Source organism: Ambystoma mexicanum, chromosome 5q (genome assembly GCF_040938575.1).
Source record: "Ambystoma mexicanum isolate Mex_15411 chromosome 5q, UKY_AmexF1_1, whole genome shotgun sequence".
Classification (NCBI taxonomy): domain Eukaryota; kingdom Metazoa; phylum Chordata; class Amphibia; order Caudata; family Ambystomatidae; genus Ambystoma; species Ambystoma mexicanum.
In genome coordinates, this window is record NC_090933.1 from 914,476,620 (window position 1) to 914,497,052 (window position 20,433).

Sequence of the window (20,433 nt, forward strand, 5' to 3'; positions counted from 1 at the left end):
GGTGAAGAGTATGATGGAGAAGAGGAAAGGGCCCTGTTGAATCTGGGATGGTTGGTCTGAGAGAAAGGAGGTCACCCAGTCCAGTGCAGGTCCGTGATGCCAAGGGTATCACAGAGCCGATTTATAAGGGTGGAATGATTGACCATATCAAAGGTAGAGGGAAAACCAAGAAGGATGAGAATGGAAGGAGAGTTGGAATCGAGATTTGAGAGCAAGTCTTCACTGGTGTTCAGGAGAGCAGTTTCCGTGCCTCTGGCTGCTCTGAAGCCAGACTGGTGGTCGTGGAGACAATCAACAGATTCAGTGTGGTGGATCCGCTGGGAGATGACCCGTTTCTCAAAGAGTTTGTCCAGGAAGGGGGCAATGGAGATAGGGCAGTAGTTAGCCGGGCAGGAGGGGTCAGCAGAAGGATTTTTGAGGAGGGGTGCACAAGGAAGTGCTTGAGGAGTAGCGGGAACGAGCCAGTGACAAAGGAGTGATTGCAGAAATCATTCAAGCTTGAAGAAAGGGATGCATTATTGATGTTACACAGTAGATAGGTACAGTGGGCAGTGACTCAGCATGCCCCAGATATAAAATATCATTATAAAGCAGAATTTTAAAAAATGAGTGATTTGACATGAAAAATGGTTACAGAGCTACATGTTACATGAAATCCCATTATTTAACTTTCATCAAGTAATGTATTGTGCTGTATCAGCAGTACCAGCTGTTGAAACTCGTTCAAAATATTCAGCTGCATGTGCAGCGATCACAGAACATTTCACACATGATACAATTTTTATACATTCTGACATTGCAACAAAACACCTAGGTGACATGTCAGCTTAGACAGCTGAAAAACATGGGTTGTTGCTTGTGCTTCACCAAGCAGACTCACAAAAGCATACATTTCTTTATGTATTTATTTTTATTTACAGGCTTTATATGGTTATACAATAAAATGAACCTTTTGCCATTTATCAAAATACACAATTTAAATGTTCCTTTCCATACATTAGTAGTCTCAGATTCAGATTACATTGCCAGGGTTCATAGAACTGATTTACATTTGTGGACTCAGAATGATTTCAGAGACAACAGGCATAACACTGTCTCTTCAAGGCAGCTCTGGAAAAAAGTTTGGGACCTTAAGAAGACTCACCCTTTATCATGGGTGATGCACACAAGAACACATACACAAGGGCATGTTCATAGCATTGGCACTGCATTGGCAGACAAATATGCCAAAGGGCAAATGGTGAGAAAAACAGTAGCAGCCATAACTCGTTCAGCTACTGCAATCGATGAGTCAATTAAAGAAGCATGTTTGGGTATCCTACCCAGGCCAAAAGGGTTACCATGTAATTATAATTATGACCTAGAGAATAACAAAGCACTATTCACAATGCCTATGACGAAGGGAGATCCCATTCAACAATGAAACCCCAATGAAGCAGGCACAGACAAGCTAACAGTTACCACTCATGCTGGACCCATTGTGGGGTTACTGCAACCACACAGCTTCTTGATAGGTATTGGTGACCAGATATGAGGCAATAGGTTAAAGGAAACTGTGACACATGAGACAACTATGGCTCACAGTAAAAAGCCAAAGGAGGCTCTGTTAAGAGAGGGAAACTCTCCTTTTGAGATTCAATACTAGGATCACATAGGTCCACTACCAGCAGTAAAGAAGTACAAATATAATCTAGTAATAGTGGGTTCTTGCACAAGGTTCACCTGGATGATCCCTCAGAAGAGTTCAGTCTGCAAATCAGTCATACAGGCACTCCTGGGTGTAGTAGCCATGACAGCAACAGAGGCGTTCCATGCTGATAATGGTCGAATTTTCACAGGGTGGGCCCAGTGAAAGGCCTTAGAGGCTTGGGATTTAGAACTACATTTATCTAATTTGTTTTGTTCAGAGACCAATGGTGTAATAGAAAGGGCAAATCACTCCATAAAGTTGGGCCTAACAAAATGCATCTTTTCTGTGGGGGGTTACTGGGTGGACAATGTGGCTCTAGTAATAATTAGCTTAAATAATTGACCACACCCGTCTTTATGCAGGGATACAATGACATTTGAGCTCTTGTTTGGGATAAAAAAAAAATTATGCCTGATCTACACACTCTCCCAAGTCCTCTCTCCATAGAATAACAACTGCTGGCAACAACGCTGCTGTGGGATTCCAGGTGGAAGCTGCTGAGGACACTCCTGACACTATTCTCAAGGCAAGAGATGGGGTCCTGGAGAAGATCCATGAGAAGACTCGATTTGGCCCCTCGTACAGATTGGCAGTGCAAGTTATCAGACTGAAAGGCTCCAAAACTGCTGTGCTCCCCCCAATACCACCCAATAGAGGTACCAGGCACATTTCGGTGGATCACCTGAAACCTGCTCCAAATGGTTAATGCAATGTTTCCATGCAATCACCCTCTTCCTGTTGGGGAGCCTGAAGAGTTGGAGATTCGGCAGATGATGATGATTGGTATCCAAGATGATGCAGATTATGCCATACGTGACTGCAGCACCTCAATTTAGGAAAATACTGAGGCACTGCTCATTTGGAAGCAGAAAGCTGTGTTTGTGTCTAAAGCTATGAAGTAATTCTTTTGGACCGACTTTCTGAAATGAGTTTACATCATGTTGGCAGTGTACTTTATTCTGTTGTGGTTGAGTCTCACTATATTTCACATCTCACTGACTTCTGGACATTTTTTTTAGCATAGTTTCCACACCACCTGTAAGCAAAAAAAGTTGTTCTAAAAGCTTTAAGTTCTTCACACACTTTAGAGAAGAAAGAGCTTCTGGAGCCAGGAACTCCAGTCTCGATGCAGATGTTTCCCCTAACTATGGGTCATGCGTGGATGCCATTGTTTAAAACATTCAATGGCCCAGTCAAGACTCTGCTAGTTAGCACTTTTTCTGTTTGCACCCAGTGACCCTGTGTCCAGAACATATAGAGAACCATCAAGAACTAGGCTTCAGACATTTGCGCAGAATGTTTTGCTTGATTATCTTCGATGATGTTAAAGACCTCCATGATATGGGATCCCATGTGTGTTATGTGAGATATTACAATGCCTGTTTTGTGACAAGCGCAAGCCCATCCTGTGGCCCAAATACACTTTCTGGGAACACTGTGCAGTGCCATTCCAATCTGATAGTCCTGAGACATGTTGGGCGCTCCATTTTTGCAGAAACCAGAGAATTTTAATATTTTGGAAATTGGACTCCAAAAAGTATCTACTTTTATGGAGTTTATGCAAAATGGTTGTATTTGTCGGACAAGCTGAGGTTGTCATGGACAGAGGAGTTGGGCAGAGAATTTACGCCAAGAGAATGGGAAAAGATTTGGAGAGTGCCAATGACTGCCAAAGTGGATTTGCAATTACGCTATATACATCAAAGGATATTGGGCAGAATATATTGGACCCAGTACATATGTGTAAATTAGGATTAGTTGGTGATGATCGGTGTTGGGGTTGTGGGAAAGGACAAGGTATTTTGATACATATGTTATGGTATTGTGAACGAGTGGTGAGTTTTTGGAGGGAGGTTATTGATAGGGTTGATCAAATTTGGGACATTGTTTATCCACGCAATCCCTTAGCGGTCATCTTATTATTGTACAGGGGTGGACGGGATGTGAGTTGGGTGATTTCGTGTGGGGTAATCAAAGTTTTGTTGGTGGCAGCTAAACAGGTGTTGAGGGTCTGGAAGAAACGCAAGAAGTTGATGGTGGAGGAATGGATTTTAGATTTTAGGATTTTAGCCAGATTTGAGAAAACTATGTATTGTAAACAAAACAAGGAAACCCTTTATGAAGAAATGTGGGGGAGCTTTGTTGACCTTTATGGATGATGCTAGATTAGGTTCTGGAGTGGAGTGCATTGGTCTATTAACATTAATATATGGGGAGGGAGTTTGTGTTGTCTATGTGGTTGTTTTATGTGGTCCTACTTGTCTGTTGTCATTTGTTTGATGCACCTGGCTTTGTTTTAGGCTAGTCTTATATTTCATTTGGTGGAATACAGATTTATGGTTTGGAATACTGTTTTATTTTGTTTTCCATTGTTATGTATTTTGCAATTCAATGACCTAGGATGTTCATTCTGTTGTTTATTGTAACTTGTTGAAAATGTGAAATAAAGAGTTTAAAAAAAAAAGATATTACTATGTGTCAGGCCGAGCTGTATTGTGGGCTGTCCAAGCGAAAGAATGCAAACAAAGGAAGCAGGGACCAGTTTGGGCCCATATAATGCTTGGAAGTCCCACAAAACCTCACTGACTCAAGCCATATCCATAGGTAAAATATGTCAAAGAACGTTTTCACAATCTCACCTGAATGAGGTGATGAAATCCTTAGATACTTTTATAAAAGAAAAGAATTGGACAGCTATCATGCAGACAGCTGCTATTATGAGGCGAACACAGAGTGAGTGTGTCAGGAGGTCAGCTATCTGCACCTCCTCCGACATTGGAATACCTTGGGAGGAGGGGCATGTGCCCATAACAGGTAACACTTACACTTGGTCACAAGCAATAATACGAATCATGCAGACTTAGAGTGAGGCAGTGCAGCAGGGATTCCATGCATGAGGTTCTAATGATCAATCGCTAGAGCACGGCATCTATAAGGTACGGGATGTCATGATAGATGTAGTGAGATTGGTCCAGAATCGCCCCACTATTATTAGAAGCGACCAAGAAGCAGCAGTAAGTCTTTCTGTTGTAACAAACTTTCTGGACACTTAAAGTAGAGGAGTTCCAGATTGAAATGTGATTTCATGGCCAGAACAGATAGATGCACTTAACTTGTCTACGGTTGCAATACGCCAGGCAATGTCAGGCTCTACATTCCTTCCAGTGTGTTTAAAAGAAGATTTGTGGCATCACCTGCCTGGGTACCTGATGTGTCAGCTTGAATTTTACATGGTGTTTTAAATATACCCCTTAAAACCACAACTTCCATGGTTTGTCAGGAACTACATTCATGGGGAAATGCACACTTGATTTATAACACTTGGGTTAGGGAAGACTATTGTAAGGAAGGCATGGCATCAAAGTAAGAGACACAAGTGATCACAGTTCAAGGGTGTTTATTAAACTTTAAAATGGGTGAGATAAATGCCTAATCTAAACCTAAATCTAAGATGGAAACAAGCTACGACCATCAAATAATAATAATACAGTCCTAGTGGAGTCTAGTGAAATAAGAAAGGGCCTATAATCAAAAAAACTATTGCCAATCCTTACCGCTATGCTACAAAAGAATGTAGGATAATGTTCACAAGAAAAGAAAGAAATGTTCCCAAAATTATAAGTCAGTATGTTATGGATTCTCGAGCAGAGCACACTCCTGGGCTTCTCCAGCACGAGCTTACAGTTCCTTTTCTCAATATCAGGGCCTATTGTGCCCAAGTCTCTTCTCAGGCAAAGTCTCTTGCTTCAGAGGGCCTGATACGCCAAAACAACAAAAGTTCCTTCGGTAACCTTTACATCGGGTGATTACCCTTCACCCTTCGATCCCACTCAGCCAGGCTCCGACCCATCTTTCAGTAGTCAGCCTCCCTCAGTCGGGCTCAAACCAACCAGAGCACTTGCCAATCTCAACAGAGACTTCCAAAGGGCGTTTTCATCTCATTGGGTCACTCTATTAGCCTATGGCAAGCTCAGGCTTCATACCATCACAGTTCACACGGCATTCCCCTCAGCCGGGCGCAAACGACTGTTGCACAATATAAAAAGTTCTGTAATGTGTACAGGGCTTTCGATTGTACAAGGGATTTGGCTTGACCCTTGTATGACCACCTTAACACCTTATACTGGCCTTCCCTGTGGCCTCTTGGTATTTGTAGTTTTCTTTTGATAAGTTATAATGTTCAACACAGTCTATTTTCTCAGGAGAGGGGTACCAGCCAGAGACCTTTGACTAAGCGCCCACGTGACCCCGGACCACTCTTTCGCTAGTACCAAGTTTGTTCACAAAATAGTTTTTTGTCTATTTAGTCTATTTATCTTCTTAATGTTGCCACTGCAACCTTGAGCCTAACACAGTCCGGTCGACTATCAAGTTCTTCTGACTGACCGGCTGTGTTGAACTCGTTGGCGGTTCCTTTGCCACTGGAGTCAAGGACGGTACCACGATGGCAACCACGCCTCCCCGCCTTGGCTGCAGTGCTGGAGGGTGCCATATACCGCTGACATCCATCACATCATTTGCAAGCTGCAGTTGCCGGTCTTATGTTTCTTTCATCTGAGGCTTCGCGGGTCTGGGTTGAAAAGGGCAAGTGCAACGGCCTCCTCGACGTCCTTTAAGGTCTCGCTGGCTTTCTCCTCTGTTTGAACTGCTGTCCTGGAATGGCTGCTTCCTCGTGCGTTTGGCCTTGTTCGGAGTGTGCTCTTGTGTTCTGCCTTTTATCCCTATGGGGAAGGGAAAGGGAGTTAAGGTGTGTGAAGTTAATGGTTATGGCCTGACTCATGTGACCCTTGTGTTGGGACATGTCAGGTAAACGGCTCGGGTATTAGTCCGTTGACGCACAGGCTGTGAGAAAGTGTTCATGTTGGAAAAGTGGTGGGTGGGAGGCAGAGTTTCTAAGTATCCTACTGGGCAGGATAGGGAAAAGGTGTCATAAGGAAGGGGATACTGCGTCTCACCCTTCGGTGTCCCACTTCCACTCCCCGAAGACCCCCCACGTAGGTGATCCGTCCGCACTAGTCCACCCCCAGGAACTGGATCCAGTAGCGATGGCCGTGTCCTGGCCACCTGGATGACAGATCCCCGGGGACTAACAGGTGAAACACCTTCAGGTTTCTCACATTATGTCATGCCATATTCACACACATGCGTTTGACCTTCAAGAATAAACACTGTATTCATTACGTGATTTCAAGGGTTCTACTCAAATAGTGTGCACACAAGCTATGCAAGTGAATTCTTGTCGTATTAGCATTGAATGCACGCTCCATGTTACACTTATTGAGACATTACATTGTCAGGTACATAACTTTTCAAATGATTCTTATCTTGTGCATTTCAATGCCTCATGCTGTCACGTTGTAGTTGGGGTACCAACCCATATCACTGTGAGCACACAAGTTAAACCCCCTATACAATCACAATTAAAATTCCTACTCTGGCCAAGCCTCAATTTAAGGCCTCTACAATTTCTAAAACTGAGTTTGTATCTGGCATGTCTGCAGTACATTCACATAAAAGTGTGTAGCAGTGAGGAGTCTTATATCAAAACACACCCCAAAGTGGTTAAGCAGTTTGAGCCTCTGAAGATAGAATGGAAGGAGCCATTCAAGTCTTCATTGACACTTCCCAGCTCACAGACATAAATTCAGCTTTCTCTACGGTCACCGTGTTGGCAACTAAAGTGATCAAAAAGGGCCTTGAAACATTCATTAGAACATTGACATTCTCGCCGACCAGTTGGCTGCTTGTGATACTTGCCATACTTGGAATTTCACTCGTGTGCTTTGCTAAACACTAAATGATGAGTGATCACTGCATCCAGCGCCATGAAGCTGATCAAACCTGGTTTAAAGAATACACGTGGTGACCTACGACAACTCCCCATCGAACGCAGAAGAAGAGGAGGACAAGGCTATCCCGTTAGGTTGCAGAAATTTGGAACTCATTTCTGTTTGCATCACAACTATGGGGCTGATTCATGGAATTATTTGCACCAAAAAACAGGGATTTGTGAGCCATTCTGCCCGCAAATCTCCATTTGTTAAATAGGGATTTGCGGGCAGAATGACGCACAAATTCTGTTTTTTTCGGCACAAATATTCCATGAATTAGCCCCTATGTTTTTTGGCACACCGTAAGCGAAGAGTGGCAGCTAATCCTGAGTACAAGGATTCTGAAATATTGCTGAATCCACCTTTATGTGAACTACAATCTGCTTCCAATCAACTGAAATTGTACCGCATTTTACCTCAAGGTCCAAGTGTAAGCACACGTCACACTTAGACACTAGAGGATCTGACTTTACATGTCACGGTAGGTGAAAAAAAGGCACCCCTATATGGGTGTAACTTAAAGACCACCAGTTTAAACTTTGGACGATCTACACATGCGATCATAAGCTTAAGATCATGAAGTCCATTGTTCGTTGGGCCATACCAAAATTATGCCTTTATATATTGAGGCTATGATCAGTGGTAGGTATTCATCTGAATGCTTCTTATTCAATTAATGTATTAATTTATGTTTTTTTAGCACCTACATTTATAATTGTAGGTGCTTAAGTATGTACCTGCACAACATTTACATAATGACAGTATAAGTACTTATGAAACAATTGATCAAAATTTTCATACTTTATTTTTGCCAGCAATATAAGCAGCTTACGTGCAAAATATAGCTCTTAAAGTGCGAACAGCAGTTTCTAGGTGCTACAGCACCATTCTTGTTTTTACCCTTAGCAAAATGATTTTTCTATGTTGTGATATGCACACTTCCTGGTCTATTCCAGCTGTATAGAAGGGGATGACATGATGGCTGCCCTTATGATTATGACCTCATCCATAGTGGCATCATCAACTCAAATCAATAGGTTTAAGACGGCAGTCACAGACTGCAAAATGTGCAAACGACATACGTATCTCATAAGGCATATACAAATTGCTATTAGAACAACGTATTAGAATATACATGGCCCATGTGAGTTAGCAAAGCTCTGCAGTTACAATGTACATCTCCACATGGTCGATCAGGATAGCAAACGGCACAGACCTTAGCATATATAGCTGTTTCCTGAAGGGCTGAGTAGGAATGATACATTCTTAACTACTCTGTGCCAACCTTTCAAAATTCTATGTCCCCCTGCTACACAAAAGGAGGAAGGGAAATAGAAGCTGCTCCTGAGCAGAACAGAACGCTACCATCAGCATGTTATGCCTTAACGGCCTTTATCAGACAGCAGCCATTAGTGTTCACAAATGTATGTTGAAGAACTCCCAACTACCGCTTCTTAGCTATAGAGTTCAAAATGGGAAGGTACAGAAATCCAATGTACAGGAAGTGACTAGAGAAGTGAGCAGGAGGAGAATTTGTGTAACACATTTTTTGAACACTGCATGAGCTTAAACAGTTAGTACATTGAAGTTACAAAGATCTTAACTCTGATACAGAAGGGAAAAAGTGACCTGTTCACTTATAATATAGGATGTGGAAATATTTCAACTTGTTAGATGCCAGTTTTTGTTAGCAAGTAAATATATAGGCCAGGCCAAGAGCCAGGCTCTCTCTCTCTCTCTCTCTCTCTCTCTAGAGAGAGAGCGAGAGAGAGAGAGAGAGAGAGAGAGAGAGTTTCATTCGGCAGGCGCCAACGGCTTGAAGGGGTGGGGAGAGGAGATAACGCAGCAGTGGAATGGTGCTCATAGAGAGAAAGCCATAAGTTTGGAAGCAATTTTTCTTTCAAACATGAGTTCAACGGCTCTGGCTGAGGCTGTGCTCATGTAAAAGAGTAAAAGATACCACTAGCTACCCATCTTCCTTACACACTGTCAGGGGGGGGTCGTTATTCCTATAAGTTAGCTGAACAGATCACATAAACGTAGGTATTAGAAAAAACTTTTTAATTCATATCCAAATCGTAAAAACGACCATCTATAGGCCAAATAAATCAATGGTCTGGCTAAAATACAAGACAAAAATACAATAATATGTCAGCGTTGTCTCAGGGTACTTCAGAATCTCAATCATGACATCAACCTTGTACATTTCACAGAGATATATTGATAACACCTTATTAGCTTTTTGGGTAGATAGATCTCTCATAATATCTATTCCAACAACTGTGATGTTAGTACCAAGGTGACTTTAAGTAAGCATGACATCCTAACTTTTATCATGACACGTCACAGACTGGCCATGGAGTACATGGGAAGGATGCATTTTAAACTTGAACTACTTTTTCATTGTTCTTACCCAATATGTTCATCGCTTATATGATAGTTTTACTGTTAGGATTGATGGCTTGTTATGTTATATTCACTATTGTGAATAGCTATCACCCCCTTATTCAATCAGGCGACGCACACCTTACTCTCGGCCCAGAATTCAGCGCGCAATTGAAATGCTTATGGTATAAATTAGATTCAATATTGACATGATATACCACTCATATCACACCCCCTTTTGAAATACCACGGGTCACAAAGGACCATGAACCAGGCTGGTTGATAAAATGTCATTTATATTTTTTTATTTTAAAATTCAAAAGAAATCATACAATTATTAATATGGGGCAGCAATCACCAATGGGGTGATAAAAACAATAGGAATGTAAGCAATGAACTTAGTTTAGCCTTCTATTGACACAACTACAAAACACCAGGGAATATGAGCACTTTTGATTTTAGGTAAAATAGCACGTGAGTTAGAATTTCCCCCTGCATGGTTCCCTTAACCCACAAATAATCAATTTTAAGTGGATAAACAGAATCAGCAGGTAATTGGGAATGACAGACAAGAAACAGAATTTAAATCCAACCTTCCCTCCCCAAACAAGAGGGCAAAACAGATTTCAAACCCTGGCAATGCTAAAATAACACTCGGAAATGGATGAATAAATGAATTAATATGTATAAAACTCTTGAAACAAAAACAATGGAAAGATGCTAGCAATCACAGCAATGGATTGACCAAAAGCATACAATTCGAAATTACATGGAAGACTGAAAACAGTTTATAATCGAAATGACACGTTGTAAAATTAGCAAACTTTTGCCATTCCCGCCTAAATTTACCAAAATGGTTTTTAATAAAAACAGTTGAAATATTGTAAATCGGGGTGCGGTTTTTGGGTTGGGGTGTAGCTATGGATTATATTTACAATACGAGAGTGAAATGAGGTCTCTAGCTGGTGAATTGAGTGAGTTATGCAAGATCTAGTGAGGTGCGTTTTAAGAAAATAAAGGTGTGAAAAGGAAAAAACTCAGAGTGGACAAAAACAGTTTTACTCTATACTAGAGCATTCAGGCTAGAATACCAAAGAGGGACACAGTAAGCTCTAGGGTTGATTCATGAATTCAATCCCACTTCCCCAGCGCCCGCCCTAGCGGAACCAATCTGATCACTCGAAATAGGATTGATAGCTTAGGATTTACACGAAATAGAATTATTACAGAGGTGGCGCTAGCAATATAAATCAATGATAGTGTTGCAATAATGATTCTGACAATTTTACAAGTTATTAAGGTATGTATAGGATGCTTTAGACATTCGGATAAGACAAGGCAAGGTTTGCAATGGTTTTCTATGGCTCCTATTGATAATCACCGTCCACTCTAGTTTAGGATATTGGACAGTCAAGGTTTCTGGTCACATCAAGACTAAGCTCCTGGCGAGACAGCTGGGCAGTTCGGTCACCGGAGGGCACTGGACTGGCACTGGACTGGCACTTCTGGTTACTGGATACTACAGATCAGCTGGCCGGCAGGATTGCAGCAGGCATGCATTTAGTGAGCAGCAAGCCAGGTTAAATTTAGGATGCTTTCCCAAAACACCACAGCTTCCCTTTGGTTATTGGGATAATTCAAAATTGAGGCCTAGCTGAAGCAGGTTCAGCAAGGTTTGGCCTTGTGGTTGGGATCTGGATTCTAGATGGATAATTGCAAGAAGACAGGAACAGACAGGACACCGGGCAGGAAATCAGCAATCAGTCAGGAATCAGTGTGTCCTGAGCGCTAGTCAGGGGCCCTAATTTATAATGCCAGATGACATCATTACAGTATATGACAGGGCCGGGTTCACTACCCATGGCCCTAACAATAGAATTGGGCAAGGGCATAGACTCCACCTTGCTCACAATTGGTTGGATATCAGAAAAGTGATGTCATGTTTATGAGGTGATTTTTTACTGTATCTAGAAACTCCCATTTACTTTACTGAAAATCCGATTTTGCCAAAAACAGATATGTATGCAGTTGCCACCTCTTAGTAAATCAGATATACAGGTTACATATGTTGTGCTGCACAGATCAGTCAAATCCTCAAGTCTGCGGGACCTTGTTTCTCCTTTCTGACACACTTTGGTAATTTTACATATTAAAGATTTGGCCTAAAATTCCACAATTTTATACACAGATGGCAATTGTCCCCAGGGATGTATGTACAAAATTTGACATTTGCAACATGGATGCTTTTCTGGTAATACAACGTATATCACCATTTCTGTCCACAGTGTGTCACGACATTCTACCAAGTTTTCAAACACAGCCCACAATTCCACTTTTACGCTGTGAAAATTCCACATTTTAACCAATTTTGGCAGCTGAGACATAAGTCTTATTAAAGTTCTTTATAAAATAGTCTTAAGACAAATGGGAGTCATTGTCTGTCATTCTGTTCTTGTCACCCACTGGCAGTTTCTTCCAAGCAGGATGGAGGGCCTTTCTCTTAATTGAAGGTTTAAAGCCCTCCACACTTTACAGGTGATTGTCCCAAGACTGCTAATGCCACAGCCTGGAGCACAGACGAATTAACAAGTTACTCACCGTAGTGACCACCTTACTCCTAGTCCATAGTCCCCTTTCTGCCATACTTGCGTGACATCTCTCTGACCTGTGGGACAGGACCGGAGCACTTTGTAAAAAGCATCCATTTTTCCAAAAATGTGTCCTTCCTCTCTTTCCTGCACGGGGCCCGGCACGCGGCCGTAACCCCGCCCACCTTGGCTCCGCCCCGCGCATCACCCCTCAGTCCTTTTCTTTGCCAGGTCAGAGACCCATTACCAATACAGAGGAACCTTATTAGAGGGGACGGCAGGCGGGCGTATGGAGGAAAGGGGACTATGGACTAGGAGTAAGGTGGTCACTACGGTGAGTAACCTGTTAATACTCCTGTGTCCCGTCCCCTTTCCTCCATACTTGAGGGAGATTCCCAAGCACTCCTTACAGGAACTACGGGTGGATGGTAATACCCCTTATTGAAAAAGGTTCTTCAGTACAGCCTGACCAAACTGAGCATCAGCTCTAGAACTCATATCGAGGCAGTAAATCTTACAGAAAGCAGATGGAGAGGCCCAAGTAGCTGCCCTAGCGATGGACTCCCAGGGAACATACTTCTGAAAAGCAACCGCAGCTGCCTTGCCCCGCACCAGGTGTGCATGAATACCTTTAGGAGGTTTCAGCTTTTGGACAGTGAAAGACTCCGTGATACAGGCGGCAATCCACCTAGAAATAGTTGCCTTAGACGCCTGTTTGCCTTGAGGGTTGCCGAAAGTCACAAAAAGTTGAGAAGAACTTCTAAGCTCGGAAGTCCTATCCAGGTAGAACTTGACAGCTCTTCGGACATCAAGACAGTGTAGAACCCTCTCCACCTCAGAGGCGGGGTTCCGAAAAAAGACCGGTAGGGAGATTGATTGATTCAAATGGAATTCGGTCACCACTTTCGACAGAAAAGCCGGATTAGTTCGAAGGACTACCTTGTCCTTGTGAAAAACCAAGAAAGTATGCTCCACCGACAATGCCTGGAGCTCACTCACTCTACTTGCCGATGTGACGGCGACCAAAAAGGACACTTTCCACGACAAGTACTTGAGGTCCACAGTGCCCATCGGCTCAAAGGGTTTATGGCACAGCGCCATCAGGACAACATTCAGATCCCATGGCAGGTGCGGATTACGGACTGGAGGGTAAAGACGTGTTAAACCAGCAAAATGCCTCTTTACCACTGGGTTAGCCAGAGAGTACGAACACTGATCCGTAGAGAGATAGGCAGAGACCGCTGACAGGTAAGTCCTGCATGACAGAACATGAACCCCTGACTCTGCTAGGGAGGTCACGAAGGACAACACTGCGTCAACCGTGGCCCCCCTTGGATCCAATTTCTTCTCTAGACACCAATGACAGAACCTGAGCCATTTACTCTTGTACTGAGATCTGGTCGAAGGTTTTTTGGCTGCCTGGATAATACGCATGTTATCTGCAGACAAATTCAGATGCTCTAAAGACCTGAACTCAGGAACCAAGCCGCCAAGCTGAGCGATTGTGGGGAGGGGTGCCACAGCTGCTGCTCCCCCTGATGGAGAAGATCGGGAGTTACCGGTAACCTGATCGGCGGATAAACCGACAGGTGTTGGAGTTCTGAGAACCAAAACCTGGCCGGCCACCACGGGGCTATCAGTAGAAGAGAACAGTTCACCGAGTTCTTCAACTTCCAAATTGCCCGGTGAACTAGAGGCAGACGCGGGAAGGAGTAAGCTCTCATGTTGTGCCATGGAATCTCTAGAGCATCCCCCAGAGAGGAGGCTCCCAGCACCCCCTCTGGAGGCATACAGAGGAAGCTTCTTGTTCGTCGCCGTCGCAAAGAGGTCCACCTGCGGTGTGCCCCAGCGTGAGAAAATCCCTGAGAGGACCTCCGCCTTCAACTCCCACCCGTAGCTGACCACTGTCCGCCGGCTGAGGGCATCTGCTGTGACATTCAGCTGGCCCGGGATGTGCACTGCAAGCAGCCAGACACCATGAAGAATGGCCCACTCCCAAATCTGGATGGACAGGTCCACGAGGGGGGGAGACTTGGTTCTCCCCTGCTTGTTGATGTAATACATTGACACCACATTGTCCGTTCTTATGCGGACCACTCTGTTGACAATGACCGGTCTGAACGCCTTGAGCGCCAAGAAAATCGCCAGAAGCTCCAAATGGTTTATGTGCAGGAGCTTGTCCTGAGGCGACCAGAGGTTCGAGACCTGAAGGAGATCCAAAGTCGCACCCCACCCTAGGAGGGAGGAGTCCGTCGTGATCATCACCATAGGGACTGGGTCCTGAAACTCTGCGCCCCAAGACAGATTGCTGAGAGATGACCACCAGTCCAGGTCTACTCTCATGGAATCCGGAATCATTATCCGCATGGAGTCTGGGTCTACTGCCTGACGCCATGAATTCCAAAGGGCCATCTGGGTCCGTCTCATTTTTAGACGAGCAAGAGGAAGAGCCAGCACACACAAGACCATGAGGCCCAGAAGCCTCTGGAACCACCAGGCCGACATGCTCTCCGACTGCGCAAACATCTGGCACGTGGCCAACAGATCCACCATTCTGTCCCCGGTCAGGTATACTCTGCAGTCGATCGTGTTCCAACGAAAACCCAGAAAAATCAGGTCCTGAGAGACCGTCATGGAGGATTTCCGCCAGTTCACCGACAGCCCAAGATGGAACAGGAGCTGAAGGAGAGACTGGAGGTTGCCCGCTGCCACCAGCAGACAAGGGCTGCGTAGAAGCCAATCGTCCAAATAAGGATACACATGGATACCCTGAAGACGAAGATAGGCCGCAATCACCGACATCATCTTCGTGAAGACACGTGGCGCCGAACTGAGGCCAAAAGGAAGCACCCGAAACTGGAAGTGCTCCTCTCCCAAAGAGAAACTGAGGTACCTCCTGTGTGGAGCCCAAATCAGGATATGCATGTACGCATCCTGAAGGTCCACCATGCTGAGCCAATCGCCCGCCTGCAACGAGGAGCGAATCTGGCCGGACGTGATCATCTTGAATTTCTCTTGGGGTAAGGAAAGATTGAACTGGGAAAGGTCTACGATGGCGCGCAGGCCAGCCTGGTTGGGTTTGGGCACCGTAAACAGCCGGGAGTAGAAGCCCTCCCCTCGCTCCCCAAGGGGAACGGGTTCCACAGCTCTGAGGAGCAGAAGTTTCTGAACCTCGGCTTTGAGGGAGGGTGAGCCCGACAGCTGAAAAGGAGGGTTGAGGGGTGGGTTAGGGGGTAAAGGTAAGCGGAAGCCCGCCCGAGTGACTGACAAGACCCATCTGTCTTCTGCGATGGTCTGCCACGCCTCCCAATGAGACGCGATGTGTCCTCCCACCGGGGTCTCGTGCGAGCACGGAAAAACCTCATTTGGCAGGTTTATCGATGGCGGTGCCACCTGAACCTGGTGAGGAGGCTGAGGAGCGGGAGAAATACCGCGTACGCTGTTGTCTACGGCAGTTATTTCCCGCAGGAGTGTCCACTCTGCGTGATTTGCGGTCGAGGAAGCCCCTGAAACCAGAAGAAGGTCGACTCTGCGACAACGGTCTCTGACGTTTGAAAGGAGCTTTAACCAGAACAGACAATGATTTAGCCGTCTGAGTGCTATCCTTGGTTTTGGTGAGCTCTACATCAGTAGAAGAATGAAAAAGCTCCTTACCATCGAATGTAAGGTCTAAAACCTTGTCTTGCACTTCCTTCGAAAACTTGGTGGCATGCAACCACGCTTGCCTCGAGGTATCAACCCCGAGCATCATGCCCCGAGCCGAGGTATCTACGTGATGAGCCGCAGCCTCCAGGAGATCCTGGGACAAGACCCTGGCACCGGAAAGGCCACCTCAGAAATCTTCCAACTTCTCGACCGGAATATGCTCCTCAAACTCCGACAGACCTTTCCACATCCGCATGTTAGCTCCTGCCAAAATCAATTCGGCATTGGCCTGCCTGAGCTGCAAAGCTGAATTGGCAAAGATTTTCCTCCCTAGGGAGTCCAAGAGCTTGTCCTCCTTTCCCAAGACCTGAGTAGCCGTCGCGGAAGAGGATGCTGCAGGTCTGGACTGCAACGTGGCTGCAGCCACCACTGTGGAGGAGGGAGGTGGACAAGACGACAAGGCCACTTCCTCCGAAGAGCGCAGCCTGTACCTCGTGTCAATCTTTTTATTGACGAAAAGTCCTGAGTGTGGCTTCTCCCAGACTCTTCGGACCTCAGCCAAAACGTCCTTCTTCAGAAAAAGGCCGGTACGCTCCAAAGGAGACAGGGTGAACGCCCCAGAAAGCACGCCCTCCTGTGGAGCTGGTGCCTCGGGAACCGGGACATCTAAGAAATTCATCATGTCCAGTACCCGGTCATGAAAAGCTCTAACAGAGCGGGGAAGGTCCTCGTTGTCCTGCTCGCCTTGAGGGTCATCTGATAGATAAGGATCCTGCTGAACCGTGTCAGGCACTGCCTTGTCCACTGGGGACAACGGAGGCAAAGGCAGAAGAGCAGGGGCAGGCACCACGGGCAAAGGAGGCGTCGGCGGAACCACCAGAGGAACGGGTGGAGCCGGAGGCACTGGTGGACATATTTCCTTAAAAAGCCCTTTGAAATACTCCCTCATGGGGTCGGTGCGCATAAACGCTTGAAATTTACCGAAAAAAGCGTCCTCAGGAGATTGCTTCGGAACCTGAGGAGGCCTCTCATGAGGTGCGCAATTCCAGGGACGTAACAGAGAAGGGTGCCACACCGGGCCCTCCACCGACGTATCCACATAAATCAAAGGGGCCGCCCCTGCAGGCAACGAAACATTGTGCGGAAGAGGCATCCGGGCGTTCCAATCATAAACGGGCCGGTAAGGATACGCACAAGTGACCTTATCCAAGGGACCAAACCCTACACCAGAGGCCGATGGCGTAGTTGTAGGGGTAGTACCCAAAATGGCCGCCGTGGTCGTGGCGGGAACGGCCGCCATTTTGTCTTCATCTGAGGGGAACTGCGGCACATGAGGAGGTGAGGCAGGGGTCCCCGTCAATGGATCAGGGTTCTTAATTTTAGCCTTAACATAAGGAACCTCGGCAGAGCCGGTACTATGAGGCCTGGAATGTTTCTGCGACATACCAACCGTTAACTGAGCCTTCGAAGGAAGGACCTCGGCACTGCCGGTAAAAGAAGAACCTTGCTTCTTTGCCCCCTCAACAGATCTGGTATCACCACAAGAGCGGGAACGGTGAGAAACAGCTTTCACCGACAGGGCCCTGCCCGGCCCCTCAGAACTGCGTGCAGCCTTAGCCTCTGTACGAGGGACCTCGGGCCTAGGCCCGGTAATAGCCTTATCGGCACGGGCCTCGAACATCTGTTCGGTAAACACAAGCCCAACCAAGTCCTCGGGACGCACCCCGGTCTTGTTTTTAAGGGAAGCCGAAAGAGAGGCTTCAGAGCAAGCTCCGGTACCCTGTGACTCAGCAGTACTGGGTCTACACATAGCCCCCACAGGAGGGGCCTCAGAAGTTTCTCCGGTGTACACAGGCCCCTTACGGAGACCCTCGGAGAAAACTCTGGTAGAATTATTAGGCCCAACAGGCACCTCAGGGCGAACCCCGGTGACAGAGCGATCAACGCCCCTCCCGGCTCCAGAGGAACCCGGGAAGGTATCCCCCGGCCAGGGTGCTCTGAAAACTAAAGAACTTACTGGGCGTTTCTTCTTCTCGTCAATGAACGCCTGAAAATGAGATGGAGGAGCGCGTCGGAACACCTCCTCCTACCGTTCCAACCGACGTTGAAGAGCCCGGACCGAAAGGGAGTCACAGTAAAAACAGGAGTCCCAGCGGTGTTCCGGACCCAAACACTCTAAACAAAGAGGATGGGGATCCGCCCTCGCGAAGCGATGATGACACGAAGAGCAGTCTGGAAAGTCTAATTTAAAAGATATAGGGCCTCATTACACGGATGGCGGAGAACCATGGCGCTATTAGCGCCAGGGTTCATGCCGGTAAAATACTGGCACCGCTTTGGCGGAAAGGGGAATTACCGCCCCATTCCAAGGTTGGCGGGGCGGTAATTCCCCCTTCCACCATTGCCCTTCCCCATTCCCATTTTTGCCCCATAGGGCTCAATGGGAATGGGGAAGGCGCTAATTACGGTACCGCAAATTGCGGTACCGTAATTAGCTCCCTGGGTCCCTTTGTGGGTTGATTTTTAACGCCTGCAAAAAGCAGGCGTTAAATCCCCCAACCCGCAAAGGGACCTCGTAGTAAGGCGGTAAGGATTTACCGGTACCGGTATCCGTGTAATGAGGCCCATAGACAGACTATACGACGAGCGGTAGCGAGAGCCAGAGATGAAAACAGGGAAGAAAATCTTCCGAGGATGCAAGTGCGTCCGGCCCCGATCGAGCGGAGAAAAGGAGAGAGGGGCGATGCGCGGGGCAGAGCCAAGGTGGGCGGGGTTACGGCCGCGTGCCGGGCCCCGCGCAGGAAAGAGAGGAAGGACACATTTTTGGAAAAATTTGGATGCTTTTTACAAAGTGCTCCGGTCCCGTCCCACAGGACGGAGAGATGTCCCACAAGTATGGAGGAAAGGGGACGGGACGTAGGAGTATGTCTGATGAGCTTGTGAACTTTCATTGTCCTGTCCCATAAAAAGTTTTTCATGCTGGTAATTAGCACTTTTGGTGTCCTGGAAGTTTATGGTGTGCCTCACATCCTAAAGGAAGTTACAGGGCTGGAATACCAGTTTTTTTAGAGCTTGCCAACCCAGTTCAGTTGATTTAAAAGTATTCATTTCCTGATTTCTGAGTCTTGATTTAACAACCCTGTGAATAAAAATAGCCTATGCATGTATTATTACCAGCCACATAATCCCTTTACATTGATAAGTAAGCAGGCCTTCACTCAACAATTTACTTTGAAATAGGCCATTTTTCTTCAGTCAGCAAAGCCCATTTTACCACATGTGTTTAAAAACTATTAACATTTCTTTCTTCTAAATTGGATTTTCATCTCCAGCAAATTCACACACTGCCATGCAACTATGGTTATTCTCTTGAATGCTGGAGTTGTTCGGCAGAATGGATACATTTAAACAGACATGGCTCAGCTATTTAGAGTCTTTCTCTGAACAGCTGATTTTTAGATACTTGTAAAGCAAATAGATGCATTTCCTGTGTAAACTGAAAACAAAGCCCCTGGTTGATTACTTTCAAAGCTAAGATGAGAGGGCCTGTCATTGAGGAACTAGACATGGTTTTGCTAATGGAGAATTACTTCTCCTGGGCATGGCCGGGACTTTTCAGTCACAGCAGTTTCATAGTACATGGATGGATTTAGCCTCAAAACAGAATTTTTAAAGGTTGGAAAAGGTGTAATTTTAAAGGGAGTGTTGGGGTTTTCAGCAAGGCAATGTTCTCTATTTCACTTAATTCAATGTTAAACCTTACAGAGCACACTGGCACACTCCTGCGTGTGAACTCTGTTCCTCCCCGCCTGAAATGTGTGTGGCAGGTTGATGCAGCCATTTTCTTTGGTGGTTATAAAAATGCAATTTTGAGATCCTGGTGCGCACAGGAGTTAGCACAGCCCTTTTGCTGTTTCTTGCACCAATGCAGCAAAGTGATGTGGTAAAGCACATCTGAGTGGGTCAATATATCCCACAATACCGGCCCGGTAACTGCCCTGATCCCTCACCTGTCTTGGTCCGGTACGCCCACAAAGCGTTGGTGATTGCAATAGTCATATCCTCCGAAGAAACTATTGGATCAAATTCATGAATTATACCTATGGGGCACAGGATTACTGGTCACCCGTGTTGATGCCCAAGGTAGGGGTTACCCAAGGAGGGGACGTATTACTCCATTGGAAGGGGAAACACAAATACAGCCCTTTCTTTTGCGAACAAAACTGAAGGGACAAAATAAACCTAGAAAAGGTGGGTTCACCAAATGCTCTATAATGGAAATTCTCAGGGTCTG